Here is a 15,302-nt window from a genome sequence, read left to right as displayed (position 1 = left end):
TAGAGCAGCAATACGTTATATGCGTTATTACTTATTAAGCTATAATATGAGCGTTAGAGAGCGTAACCACGTTATGATTGCATTGATATGTTCACAAGAGTTGATCAGCCTTATAGCAGTTAAATATTGTTAGTTCAAAATTAGCAGTCCTTGTAAGTTGTTCTAAAAAATATTTTTTTCTTCCTGTATTTTGTTGGCAAACAATTCTAACAAACTAATTTTTTCAGGGTCCACTGATTTTACTACACAGAGAAAATAGATTCGTGATAGCAACCGAATTTGTTGCCAATTGAATGATTCCAACTTAGTAACCGAATTTTACAGTTATGGCTACAAAATTTTAGAAGGGATGCATCCGAATCATTCGATTGGCAACAAATTTGGTTGCTATCACGAATCTGTTTTCTCTGTGTACTCTTTGGTAATAGAATCAAATTTATACAATCTAGTCCGTGTGTTTTTCCAAAAGTCTTCATTTCTTGCACAATGCAGATATTCAGCTTAATTCAAAAATACTTTCATATTTTCTAAAAATCGTGTATGTCACGATCAAATTTTTAAGAATTTTAATTCTTAAAACTATTGTACTTGTATTCGAATTTTGTATAAATAATCCTGTTAAGAATGCTGTTTAGTAAAATGACAACGGTGAATGACATCGTTACTTTTGACTTTTGTCAATGGCTTTTTTCCATTGACTTTGACTATCATAATTATTGCTAGTATGACATAAAAATGCGGGATTTTCAATAGATGACGTATTTTTTGAACGCGGTTTTATTGGGTACATATCTGACAGTGTAATCAACAAAGCTTTTTTTTGCATCGATAATGTCGAATTTTGTGCCAACAAAGCGTCATATGAGGGAAGTTTTGCTTTAAGTACTTTTAAAAGTGCCACTAAAGCACATCGAAGATTGTGATGAATTTGTTTCATCGTTTTCAACATGAGATAGTTGGTTTGTGCGGTTCAGAAGTTGTGATTTTGACACGGAAGACAAAGATCTCCCAGGCCAGCCAAAAAATATTGAATACCAAGAATTGGAGGCATTACTCTATGAAGACTATTATCAAACTCATCAAGAGCTTGAAAAATCACTGGGAGCTACTCATGCAGATACCTCAAAACGTTTGCAATTAGCAGGATTCATCCAAAAGTAGGGAAATTGGGTACCATATGATCAATTCAGCTCCGAAGAATTACTTGCGATAAAAAATGGATCAATTACGATAACCCGAAGCGTAAGAGATCATATGTGAAGCCCTGCCAACCAGCCGAATTGACACCAGAGCGCTAAGCTAATGTTCTGTATTTGGTGGGACTGAAAGCGTCCTATCTATTATCAGCTATTGAAATCTGCCCAGACCATCACAGGCAACTGATTCATTTGAAGTAAGCATTGGCCGAAAAACGTTCAAAATGTGCGTCCAGACATGAAACCGTAATATTCCATACTTCAATTCATGTTTCAAGACCTTGTACCGTCCGATTAATATTTGTTTCGGTCGGTGCTGAACGCTCTCTCTGAGATACGATTCACTTCAAAGCAGAGTATCCGACATTGGCTTTCCACGTTCTTGGCCTAAAAAGAGTCAGTTTTTTTGGCGCGGAATCTATATGTTTCCAGAAAGATGGCCAATACCCTGAATTAATTTATATTTTATAAATGTTTCTAAATAAAAGTTAAACATTTGAAAAAATCCCGCATTTCTAAGACATACACCCAATACCAAAACAACATTTTTCTGGGAAGACTCCGAAACTATATCATGCAGCAGTTTGGATGACTCCTCCGATTACATAACAGGAGGAAATTCTGTGTCTCCAAGACATTATGTTTCCTTGTCTATATACTGTTCCAAGATAATTTGAATGTTTTTTTCTACACATGTATGAGTTAATACTTAGTATAATTACATTTAAAAGCTGATACGACCTCACATTGTTGTGAAAATAATAAGTATGTGTGTCTTCACTTTAATAAGTATATGCAATTCTGTCTTTCCGTATTATTAATCACACACACATTAAGTCCATTATAATAAGATTTAAGAGGAAATCCTTAAATAATTATTTGTTCTTTAGTCATCCTGTGCATTTATATAAAAGGAAGTTATGGCAGTAGGGTCAACAGCACAGCAATACATGTATGTGTTTTTATTAACATTTTTGTCAACATAAACAAAATTATAGTTTATTAAACTGCTAACTCTTTACACGAACAAGAAAGACATACGCTCTTGCAACATTATTGGTTAACAATAACACACAGTGGAGTCAATCGAAAATAAAAGTGGTAGTAAATCTGAATATTCTACACTGTTGGTTGCAAAATGATGCATGATAAATCAGAGCGGAGCATTTAGCCTTTAAGAAAACTAAATGTGTGACCACTAGAGTGGGTCAGTTTTTTTCTTGACCAAGCGGTTATCAAAATGGGTAGATTACCACTTTTAAGAAGGTTTGCAAAAGAAACTATGGGTCTAAAATTAAAATCGAGAATCTTGACAAAAGTGATTATGCTCACCAGAGGATAGTTAAAGAATCTTATTTAGTTGTGCGAGAACCTAAAACCGAGCTTTTGTATCACAGTGGAGGAAATGGAAATAAAAATGCAAATAAATCTGTAATTTCTAAACCGTTAATCTGATATTAATAATAAATAAAGTCAATGTAAAAACAAAAATTCTCAAATTTAAACTTAAACTTTTCACTTATTGAAATCTGTCCAAATTTGTACAAGCTTCAAAATCTACAAAGATTTTTTAGTTTTCTTAAAGCGGGCATTGGTGGCCTTCTTGGATATTGAGGGGGCCTTTAACAATGTGACGCCAGAGACGATCCTTTCGGCTCTAGGCGGTCTGGATATAGATCAATCTATTATCTGCTTCATAGGTAGACTTCTGACTAATAGAGTCATTATCTCTTCTATGGGAACTGCTACTATATTTAGATTAGCGAACCGGGGCACTCCACAGGGAGGGGTTTTATCTCCACTCTTGTGGAATCTTGCCATCAATATGTTACTCATGAAATTAGATTCCATGATGTGCAAAACTGTTGCATATGCTGATGATGTTGCCGTAGCTGTTTCTGGGAAACACTTGGACACATTATCACAATGCCTGCAAACTTCACTAAGTACACTCAGCCAGTGGAGCACTGCAAGTGGACTAGGTGTGAACCCTGGGAAAACGGAGCTTGTGCTGTTCTCCAGAAGGTACAAAATCCCTCCGTTCCCATTACCGCGCCTTAACGGTGTGGAACTTAAACTCTCGGATAGTGCTAAGTATCTGGGAATTATACTAGACTCTAAGCTATCCTGGAGCCTTAATATTCATGCGAGAGCGTCCAAGGCGGCTGTCGCTATCTATGCCTGCAGAAGGGCCATTGGGAGTACCTGGGGAATAAGCCCTAGGAATGAGAAATGGCTTTTCGATATGGTGGTTAAGCCCATACTAATGTATGGAGCACTAGTTTGGTGGAAGGCTCTAAGTAAATCCACCTACTGTGGGATAATTGAGAGAATCCTGCGAATATCCGCACTAATGATCACGGGTGCGCTACGCAGTACTCCGTCTCGTGCTCTGTTTGTAATGATGCACTGGCTACCGGCTGATCTGATGGCAAAACAATTGGCCATAAATTCGGCGGTTAGGTTAAGTACTGTTGGAGCATGGAGGTCTAGTTGTACTGGCCATGCGTCTATTTGAGCAGTATATCTTATCTCCCTGCTAATATTGACTACTGCACTCCCTTACCCTTTATTGACAGACGCTTCTCTGTGTCATTGACGGGTGGGTCTCATTCTTCCATGGACACGTTTGTCATATACACAGATGGCTCTAAGTCTGCGGATGGGGTGGGTGGAGGCTTCTATATTCCCCATCTTCAGAAGAGGGTGTGTTTCAGGCTACATGATCATTGTAGTGTAATTCAAGCTGAGATTTCAGCGATCAAAAGGGCGGTACACTGGATGAAGTACTATAGGCTATTTGGTGTAAATATCCGAATCTGTACCGACAGTAAGCCTGCAATTAAATCCCTATCTGGCGTCTACTCGACATCCAGATTGGTATATGAATGCCGGGTATCTCTTAATGAGATGGCGAGACATTCTAACCTGGAGTTATTCTGGGTGCCTGGTCACTCTGGTGTACCTGGCAATGCTATTGCGGATGAACTGGCCAAAAGAGGCTCTCGTCTACAAATTGACGAGATCGATAACTTGGTCGGTTCACCGCTGTCTTGCTGTAAGTCAATCATACAGCGTAAATTATTTGAGTCTGCTCAACTTAGATGGTCTAACTCGACAAACTGCACGATATCGAGACTCACCTGGCCCGTTTATGACCATCGTAGGTCAATGTCCCTGACGGGGCTACCTCGGGCTAGGCTTCGAGCTCTGATGTCAGTGCTCACGGGGCATTGCTTGATAGGTGAGCATGCTAGGAGAATGAATACTCCATATAATGACTTCTGTAGAAGTTGCCATGATGAAGACGAGAATGAGACGATTGAACATCTCCTATGTCTTTGCCCTGCCTTAGCAGGGGTGCGGGATGGATATCAGGAGGATGGATTCGTTCATTCGTGCGTCAGGTTGGTTCGGCATTGAACCCAGTTCTGACATGTGAAGAATCTCTTGAGGTCCTGAGCATGATCTTTAGGGTAACACAAAGCGACCAATTTCATGGACCCAAGTGAGCTGGCTGATAACTAGCTGCCTTCATAACCTAACCTAACCTAAAGCGGGCCAATAGTTTAGAAGATTTAGATTTATTCCCATTATTTTTAATCGACCCCACTGTGTAAAATCAGTAAAGATCTTAATATATCTTAATCTGAATTTAAGAATAAAAAATACTAAACTTAAGGTTCTTTCCTTAAGCGCTTCCTATATTTAATTTAAGATAAATCAAAGTGTGTGTGAGATATAATCGAAATTTTGTATTCGTTTGAAAACCCTTCCGATGTCGCTATGTATGGAATACAACATCGTGCAAATGTACTCCGCGGCTCCAATTTTAATGACTTCGGCGCATAAATTAAGCTGAATTTGACCTATGGCATGGGTTATGTTTACCTTGACGGCCGCAGTGGTTTGCGGTGGCCAGTTCACATCACCTTTGCGTCAGATGACCATGGCCTAAAAGCTTTCATGATGATTATCCAATGTGGCATAAGCTGTGAACCACGTAGCTCCGTCCTGTTGAAACCACATGTCGTTGGTGTCCATATCATCGAATTCAAGCGATGGCTTGGCTAACGTCGTTCTCAAAGAAATATGGACCGATTACGCCACCAGCCCAAAATCCACATCAAACAGTGTCTTTTTTGGGATTCATGGAACACTCTTGGATCTCATGGGGATTGGTATAGTTCCAAATTCGACAATTTTGTTTCATCCAGCAATGGGCTTCATCGCTGCAGATAATTTTTTGAATGAAACTTAGGGTCAGTTTCCAACTGCTTCAGGTTCCATTCAGAGAACTCATGTCGACCAGTGGTTTAAAAAAATTTGCTTTTGGAATCTTGGGAACTATTGGAGATTTGACAGGGTTGGAGCTGATGTGCTTTCGAATTGATTTACAGCTGTTTGGCGTGGCAGGCGGAATGGGTGCCAGAAGCTAGCATTTCAACTTATGTTGGTGACATTTCACATTGTCTCTCACATCCGAATGAGCTGAAAATTAAAATATAATATAAAAGAGATAACCTACACATGTACATACGAATATTTTTTGTAGACCTTCAATTTTCAACTATTATATTTTAAATTTAAGCTCATTCGGATCATAAATGCATTTTTGACCCATGGCGACCAATTTTGAGAGACCACTAATGGCCCCCATTCCACCTACGAAGCTGAACAACACCTCATATCAAACTTTGTGAAATTTCGCTAAGATATCTCCAATAGTTCTCGAGATGCCGCATTTTTTCTATAAAAAAGTTTCTAACCAATGTTTTGTGGTTGAACGCAATATCCGTTCATAGTGATTTCACAAAATTCGAGAGATGTAGATTTAACAGTATGGCCGCTATCAACTGTCAAAGTTCGGAAGTCCCTATTGGAAGACCCTTTAGATTATACTGCTCGTCGTTTTTTAATTTGGTTCGTTTTTAATTTCTTAATTGTGACATTGGTCACAATAAATAGTACCACACAAAAAATAAACAAATAATTCAAATTGTCACCAAAAATTAAATTGCAAATTAGAACATCTTTTTCAAATCATTCCCCTAAATCCAAACTAACTTCAAACAAAACAATATTCAAACATAAGTTAAAATAAAATTTCATTTGTTTTCCAATTTGTTACAAATTAAGTGACAAATTCAATATACTCACACTCGAATTTCTATTGGACGCATTGGGAGACTCACATTTTTTTATTTTGTTTCAAAGAAAACACAAGTGGTGCTTTTGTGCTATTTTCTTTGCTCATTTATAAACAAAAATATAACAAAAAATAAATACACATTTTTTTGTAAAAGAATAATAAAATTTGCAAAGATATTATTTATCTTGAATTGCAAAACGTCTGGGAATACTTATTTGAAGTTGTTTATACAAAACACAATTGAATAGAACAAACACAATAACCAAGAATACAATTTAAATGTCTAATAGGAAATTCTAAACAACTTTTACTAGCAGTAGAAAAATAAAATTAACCCATTTAAAAGTCAGAGCTGTAATTAGACATGCAAATGAAGTGGAATTTAAAAGTAAATTAAAATTTGCATATTTAGGGGATTTAGGAAGACAATCATAGAATAAATAAACGGCTAAACATACAGAAAAAAATGTTACTACAAAAATTCACATAATTAATCAATTCACAAGGTCTCCTAGCATATCATATTATTTGCAAGATATGAGCCTGAGAAAATGATCACTTTTTTGCAAAAATTACACCGAGGCTCCAACACTTTGCCATGGGCAAAACTGGGAGACACGGGTCTTTTTTTGGTATTTTAGTGTCCGTATATGGTTATATTTCCATGACTCAAAAAATTACACACATTGATTGAAAACACAACACATAAAAGGAAGGTAGAAAAGAAAGTGATGAATGAAGGAGGGGTGAATTCTTAGAAGATAGTAGGGAGGATGGTAAAGACATTTAATATTTGAAAAGTTCGAGGAAATCAGAAAAAAATCTGAAGTTTCAGTCATTCGACGGCTGGATGGTCACACTGACACAATTAAAGATATAAGCATCAATGAGTTCCATTAAGAGACTTCCGAGGGAATGGTGTCCTAGAAACCTAGTACACAAGTCTTCTTTATGGTGACAGAGATTTTCTCCCAGTCATCTGCAACATGGTTGTTTGTTGTATCACTATGTCCATGCAGCCATATACAGATGTACTACTATAGAATCCAATATCTCCACCCAATTTACGTATTCGCGGCAGTCTTTGAGCAGATTCGATGCTATGTACAATAGGTTGTCCCGAGATTTGTTTTTTTTCATTTCGCGTAATTGATTGTAGATTACCAAAATGATTTTAAAAATAAAATAAAACTATATCTTTAGGGCTTTACCGATCTTCAAAGTTTTGAAAAGTAGTTCTTTTCATGATTATATTTCGCTATCCTTAAATTCGACACATATTATAAATATGCCACAAATTTGCTAGATACAGTGGAGTTCGTTTATAACGTACACCGGTTAAAACGATTTTTTTATAAAAAAAATTCCGGAAAAAAAATTATTATGGTTAGTCATTTATTATAAGTTTTATTTTATTGTACATTAATTGCAAGTATAAAATATATCAATAAAAAAACCTTGTATCTCGTTTTTTTAAGCATACGGTTCAGGTTTGTACAAACGTTTTCAAAGATGGCATATAATTCGTGTAAAATATAATAATTTGTGTAAAATTACGCAAATTTTGATACCTCTTGTGAAAGTGTAGCTCGAAAAAACATGTTTCTCATCCAAAGACGGGACAGCCTAATGTACAATACATACCTGCCAGCGCTTTTTAAGAATACCACACCTAAAATACGTCCTTAATGCGTTAACTCGATCTCTCTTATAAACGAAAAATCTTCCGCCAATCATATGTCCTTCGAGATTGAGAAATCGAAGTTTCTCGAGAAAGATGGACTTAGAGACTCTTTTATGCTGGACATTATTTTATTATATGACTTAAAAATGTGGAATTTTTTAATATTTTTTGCTATTATTTTGAAAAATTATTAAAATATAAATTTATTCAAAGTATGAAACATTAGGGTGGCCCTTAATAAACGAAAGTTGGATTTTGGCCATTCTCACCCCCCAGTTTGGTGAACATTAGTAAAAAAATCATCCTGAAAAAATTTTAGGTAAATCGGTTGAGGTTAAGACGTGCCGCAAGCCCTCTGAAGTTTTGAGATGCATTTACAAGGGGAAAAAATTCATTTTTTTCAGTTTTTGTAAAAATTTTGCCATTAAAAAATTACTTTTGTAATTCAATTTAAAAGAATCGAAATGTGTACGTAATTGTCGTTCTAATGAGACATAAAAAACAGAAATCGGTTAAAAAATGTTAAAGTTATTAAAAATTCGCCAGGCCATTAACGTGTCTCAGGCCACTAGAACAAGAAATGTTGGAACAAAATTAACATATTTTGAGAAATATTAAAATAAAAGCTCATTTTTACTTAAAATATGTCCATATTTACTTGTATATGAGTTTTTGTCTTCGTAGGATACCGTTAACCTATTCTTAGGTATGAACAAAAAAAGTTAATTTTTTTAACGGCAGTTTCAAAACTCCATTTTCAAATTTTTAAAAATTTTGTTAAACAAATTTCAGAATTTTTTGATCATCTCATTGGGATTTATTAAGAGTATAATAGGGAATTAAATCGTGAAAAAATTATGATAATATCTCTTATAGTTTTTCCGTACCTGCGATTTAAATTTTGAAATTTTCGAGAAAAACCAATTATTTGGCAATTTTTAGGCCAATGAGTTCTATTTTCTTACTCTTATGAATTTTAAGCAAAACTTAATTAGAATATTATAGTCCAGATAATTCTAAATATACTCTGAAACTTTTACTAAAATCAAAAAACGTTAACCCTTAAATCGTGAAGGTCAAAGGTCAAATTTTTCAATATTTGGAATTTCTCTTGGAAAGATTTTGAAATGTTCGAAATGTTGTATATTTTTGGGCCGATTTTGATGAAATTTAACAAAAATATAACATAAACTCTAGGGTTTATAATAACAGCACAAGAATAGAAATTAACGCTTAATGGCACTTGGGGTTAAAATGACACCAAACTTTTAAAATCATAATTTTTTATGGTTTTAGAAGTTTGGGGTCATTTTAACACCAAGTGCTATATAGGGTTAATTTTAATTTTTCTGCTGCTTTTGTAAATACTAGGCTTTGTGTTATATTTTTGTTAAATTTCATCAAAATCGGCCCAAAAATATACAACATTTCGAACATTTCAAAATCTTTCCAAGAGAAATTCCAAATATTGAAAAATTTGACCTTTGACCTTCACGATTTAAGGGTTAACGTTTTTTGATTTTAGTAAAAGTTTCAGAGTATATTTAGAATTATCTGGACTATAATATTCTAATTAAGTTTTGCTTAAAATTCATAAGAGTAAGAAAATAGAGCTCATTGGCCTAAAAATTGCCAAATAATTGGTTTTTCTCGAAAATTTCAAAATTTAAATCGCAGGTACGGAAAAACTATAAGAGATATTTTCATAATTTTTTCACATTTTTATTCCCTATTATACTCTTAATAAATCCCAATGAGATGATCAAAAAATTCTGAAATTTGTTTAACAAAATTTTTAAAAATTTGAAAATGGAGTTTTGAAACTGCCGTTAAAAAAATTAAATTTTTTTGTTCATACCTAAGAATAGGTTAACGGTATCCTACGAAGACAAAAACTCATATACAAGTAAATATGGACATATTTTAAATAAAAATGAGCTTTTATTTTAATATTTCTCAAAATATGTTAATTTTGTTCCTACATTTCATGTTCTAGTGGCCTGAGACACGTTAATGGCCTGGCGAATTTTTAATAACTTTAACATTTTTTGACCGATTTCTGTTTTTTATGTCTCATTAGAACGACAATTACGTACACATTTCGATTCTTTTAAATTAAATTACAAAAGTAATTTTTTAATGGCAAAATTTTTACAAAAACTGAAAAAAATGCATTTTTTCCCCTTGTAAATGCATCTCAAAACTTCAGAGGGCTTGCGGCACGTCTTAACCCCAACCGATTTACCTAAAATTTTTTCAGGATGATTTTTTTGCTAATGTTCACCAAACTGGAGGGTGAGAATGGCCAAAATCCAACTTTCGTTTATTAAGGGCCACCCTAATGAACCATTGATAGCTATGAAATGTTCCTATCGTTCTGGCTACATGTGTATTCCAAGCTAAAAGAACTGATCATCTTTTGAAGCCAAGAACGATCTAATTTTCGTGGCAAATAATGATTCGGAGCAAAAATTATTTTCTTTTATAGCTTTCAATTCAGGCATATCAAATTGACTATGTTTTGAAATTACTGATTGAGTAGCTCCGAATGATTCTGCAATCTAAGTTTTACTAGAATTTTCATGCTGGCCTCGGCAGTCTTTCTCTTCAGTGTCAAAATCACCACTTCTGAACTTCACAAACCATCTCTGTCACATTGAAACCGATGGAACACATTCACCATACGCTTTGATTAGCAATTGATGTATTTCAGCGGCACTTTTATTCAAATGATGACTCTTTGTTGGCGCAAAATTCGACATTTTACACTATAACGTTCAATAACCAAGTGATAACAAATTACAGAATTGTGGTGAATTTCGTTAATATCGGAAATGAAAAAAAACTATCATATTTGTAATTATTATGTTGTAGAATTCAAAAATAATTGTTGTGTATGTAACAATTAAATGGTATAATTACCATAGTCCTACAATTGACAGCAAATACCCAATACAATAGTTAAATCAAAACATACTTATTAGGGTGTGTCAATTTTGTTGGTCAACAGGCGTATAGCAAAACCGTAATCTACTATAAATTCTAAGAACATTTTCCCAAGAAACCTAGCTCACGCAGAGAGACTTCAAAACATACAGTTAAGAAATTTATAAAAACAAATCTTAAATCTTTATGTCTCTCGGTGGGAGCTAGGTTTTAATTTTAGACCCACACTTTCTTTTGTTAATTTTCTTAGAATGTTGTGTAGATTCCGATTTTGCTATACGCCTGTCACGTTTTCTCTCACCCGAACAAATTGACCCACCCTAATACATATCCTTAAATAGTCAAAATAATGTTTTTTTGAAGAGACTTTTACTAAAAGAAAATGAAAACTAATTAGGTTTTCTTACTTAGTTCAAGTATAAATTTGATAGGAATTTATAAAAATACAAAGTAGTTGTAAAAATAACAATTTTACTTAGATTTTTTAGAAATTTAATAACGACATAAATATGTATTTTCATTCATTAAAAATCTACAAAAATATTTATGCTAAAAATAAAACAAAAATAAAAAATATTTATTTTATTTAATAAGAATTTTATAGTAGACATTGCTGCTGTGGCAACAAATTCAAACACACATTTCAACCTTAATAATAAATTTTAAAATAATGGTACAAACACAGAGAAACAAACAATGTTTATGAATGTATTTGTGATTGTTTTTAAAATTGTATGTGATTATGACACATGTTTCCTTTTTTTGTTTGTTTGCTGTATTTCCATAAAACACACTTCCTTTAATGAAAATTATGTAAATTTCCTTTGTTTCATTTTTTTCCTTCACCTGTCAAGGAAATATGTTGGCATATTTTTTTTTAGTTTGGCAATTAGAATTTATTAATGGAAACACACAAAGTCCTTATAGTGACCTTAGCTAGGTCTTAACGTCGCATTAAAATAAAGATGTATTTAAAACAAAACACTAACAAATTTGAGCAGAATCGGATACAATTTTTTCTAAAGTTTAGATGTTGCACAAAAGAAATGTGATTATTTTTGGTTAACCAATAAATCGGTTTCTAAAAAGGTCTGTTTTTGATACATTTTATTTGAATTTTCTAGTTTTGGATCAAAGTAGCAATATTCTCAAATTACCTTTAAAGTTGTAAAAAAGACGCTAAGTATGAGATTGTTAGTTTTTATTGTGTGTTTTTTTTATTTACGCAGACTTTAGTTTCACAAACAATGTTTTGGCAATAGCATTGTCCACCTTTTATCAGTCAATAAAGACGCAAAGCAGAAAATGCTCTTTCAACTGTAAATGCTCTTTAAAGCTGTATATAACTCTAGTGATATATTATTTTCCTCATCTTCTGAAGATAAATCCACTTCAAGTTTTCTAATTGATGTTGTGAGCAAATCGGATATTGGTTGAAGGGCAGATACTTCAGGAGGACTTACCGAAATATTTTTCTCCTGCAAAAGAAATTTGTTTACTTTGCACTTTGTTGCTTTGGTCTACAAATGTATTTAACCCTGAAATATGTAGCTTATGAAACAAATTAAATAATGGCTTGTGTGGGAATCGAACCGACATGCAAACATATAAATTATTATAATAAGAGCAAAAAATTAATAGCTACGACTGATGTTGAACTAAAAATGTTCAATTAAAAATGCGGAATTCTTTAAAAATGTTTAGATATTATTTCTAAATTATTTGTACACTATAAATTTATTCAATGTCTGGGCGATTGTTAGCCATGAAATTTCCCATCATTCTAGCAACAAATGGATTCCGAGCAAAAAGAACTCCTCATGTTTTGAGGCCAATTTTGTTCTAAAATAAAGCGTATCCCAGAGAGAGTGTTCAGCATCGATCGAAATAGTAGTTGGACGGGACACTCTCTGGACTATAAAGCGAGTGAGGCAAAACTTCAAAACCACTTCATTCTAAATACTTTTTAATAGGTATTACAACATGTGACCGAGTGTTGTCATGATAGAATATTACGGTTTCGGACAATGCACGCTTCAAACGAATCTGTAGCTTTCGGTACAGGTTCAACGTGATGGTCTGGCTAGATTGCAGCAGCTCATAATACAGAGCATTTTGCTCCCACCAAATACAGAGCATTAACTTAGCGCCATGGATATTTGACTTTGGTGTCGAATCGGCTGATTGACCGCTCTTCACGTAAGATCTCTAGCGCTTCGAGTTATCGTAATAAATCCATTTTTCATCGGAAGGAATGACTCAATTCGTATGGTATCCTACTGCCTGTGGCTGGTATGTGTGATGTTTGTCTTCCGAGTCAAAATCACCACTTCAGAAAACCACAAACCATCTCTAGCACCGTGTGTGCTTCAGCAACACTTTTATTCAATTTAAAGGAGTAAAGCAAAACTTTCCAGCACTTTAATGTTCAACAACTAAGTGAGAGTAAATGACAGATATGTACCCTTCAAAATTATATATAAGTTAATAGTGAAAAAAGCGCGTTCCAAAGATACGCATTCAGTTATGAATCTCGCATTTTTAAATAGATAAATGCACATAGACTGGAAACACTCCTATCACAGACCTAACTAAGTTCTCAGAAACCTAAGTTTCGAATTTTTTTTTATATCTTTTTTTCTTTATTAAATCTTTCTTTTTAGAAATTTACAATAAGTATTAAAATCTTAACCTAAACTAAAACTAAAGTTGTTATTGCCGCTGCAATGTCCAACATGAGTGCTCGTTAAATGATTATCTGGCCAGATCCAGTGTTTCCAAACGCCTCAGTCGTCTATGACCCTCAAATGACAGCTCCCTGACAAGGGGATATGGATGATCCATTAGTTTTGAAATGTATTTTAGACTGGAGAGTTTGATCTCCTCACGTATTATGGGGACATTGAGATCCCTATGGATATTACTATTGTGAATGTACCATGGGGCACCAGTTATTAACCAGTTATTAACAGTGCTGACTGCTTTCTTTGCAATTTTTCAACGTTAGATGAGGAGGCTGTTCCCCATAGCTGAATACCGTATAGCTATATCGGTTTTATAATTGTTTTGTACAAAAGCACTTTGAATTCCAAGTCTAGAGCAGACCGTTGGCCAATTAACCAGTACAATTGTACAGACTTTAATTTTATTTGTGTAATCTTGACTTCAATCTGGTGGGACCATGTTAAACGGCGATCATGATGGATACCGAGATATCTCACATGGCTCTGTTCTGGGATTTTGCCCAGCCATGTGTGAGTCAGTGCGCTCGTAGGCATATCTGCAGTATATAAAATATATAGGAACTGCCCTATATATCGAAAATGTATTAGTAACAAAAATTGATTTTTAGAGTAGTTTTTTGGTTTGAATTTTTATCTACACATAGATATTTCTTTGTGATTTAAACGTTATAAAAAATCTATGCATGAATACAAAAATTTAAAAAATATCTGAAAAAATTTGGTTTCTATTTACAAATACTAGAACAAAGTCTTAATAAATAAACAGTTTTCATTTAAGCTAAAGTGGTCATAAAATGTCTAAAAATATCAAACCTAATTAACCACAATGCAGACGCCTGCTCTCAAAACTAAAAACCTCAGCATCATCATGTTTATTCTTAATCATATTCCACAATATTTCTTTTACTCTCATCAGCACTTGAAGATTCACAAAAATAAGCAAATAAATGTCTTAAATAATTTAATAATTTTTCATGTTTTATTTTTTGTAAAATTTCAAGCAACAACGCAACACCAACTACGACTGCTATTCACAGTTAAAATTATCAACATATTTTATGCAAAATTCCAGATGCTTACTCTTGTCTCCGGCTAAAAAGCCAGTATAAATATATTTGTAACTATAATTCACACAAACTCTCTAACAGCCATAGATACAAACAAATATACATATTCGCACAGTTACTTTAGACATCAACACACATACATACATTAAATAATTTTATTGCCTAAAACTCAAATGCTAATTAAATTTTCGAAAATTTGTGACATAAATTCGTTAATGTCCTTAAAGAAAATGGTGGATGGAAATGGTGACAATAAGGATTATAATTTATGCATACGAGTATGTAGTATAAACACAGATATCCACAAATACACACACAGATAGTATACGACGACGCACTCATACATAAATAATATCTATAATGAAAATACGATAATTGATAAATGTTTATTGAAAAAGAAAGCAATAACGACAACAACAACGGCGTCAACAAAATGAACAATATTAACAACAACAAACACGATGACAACAAAAACAATAAAATAAAAGACAAATAAATATTGTTGAATTTAAA

This window comes from Calliphora vicina, chromosome 4, assembly GCF_958450345.1.
Source record: "Calliphora vicina chromosome 4, idCalVici1.1, whole genome shotgun sequence".
Taxonomy (NCBI): domain Eukaryota; kingdom Metazoa; phylum Arthropoda; class Insecta; order Diptera; family Calliphoridae; genus Calliphora; species Calliphora vicina.
Note: the sequence above shows the minus strand (reverse complement) of the source record.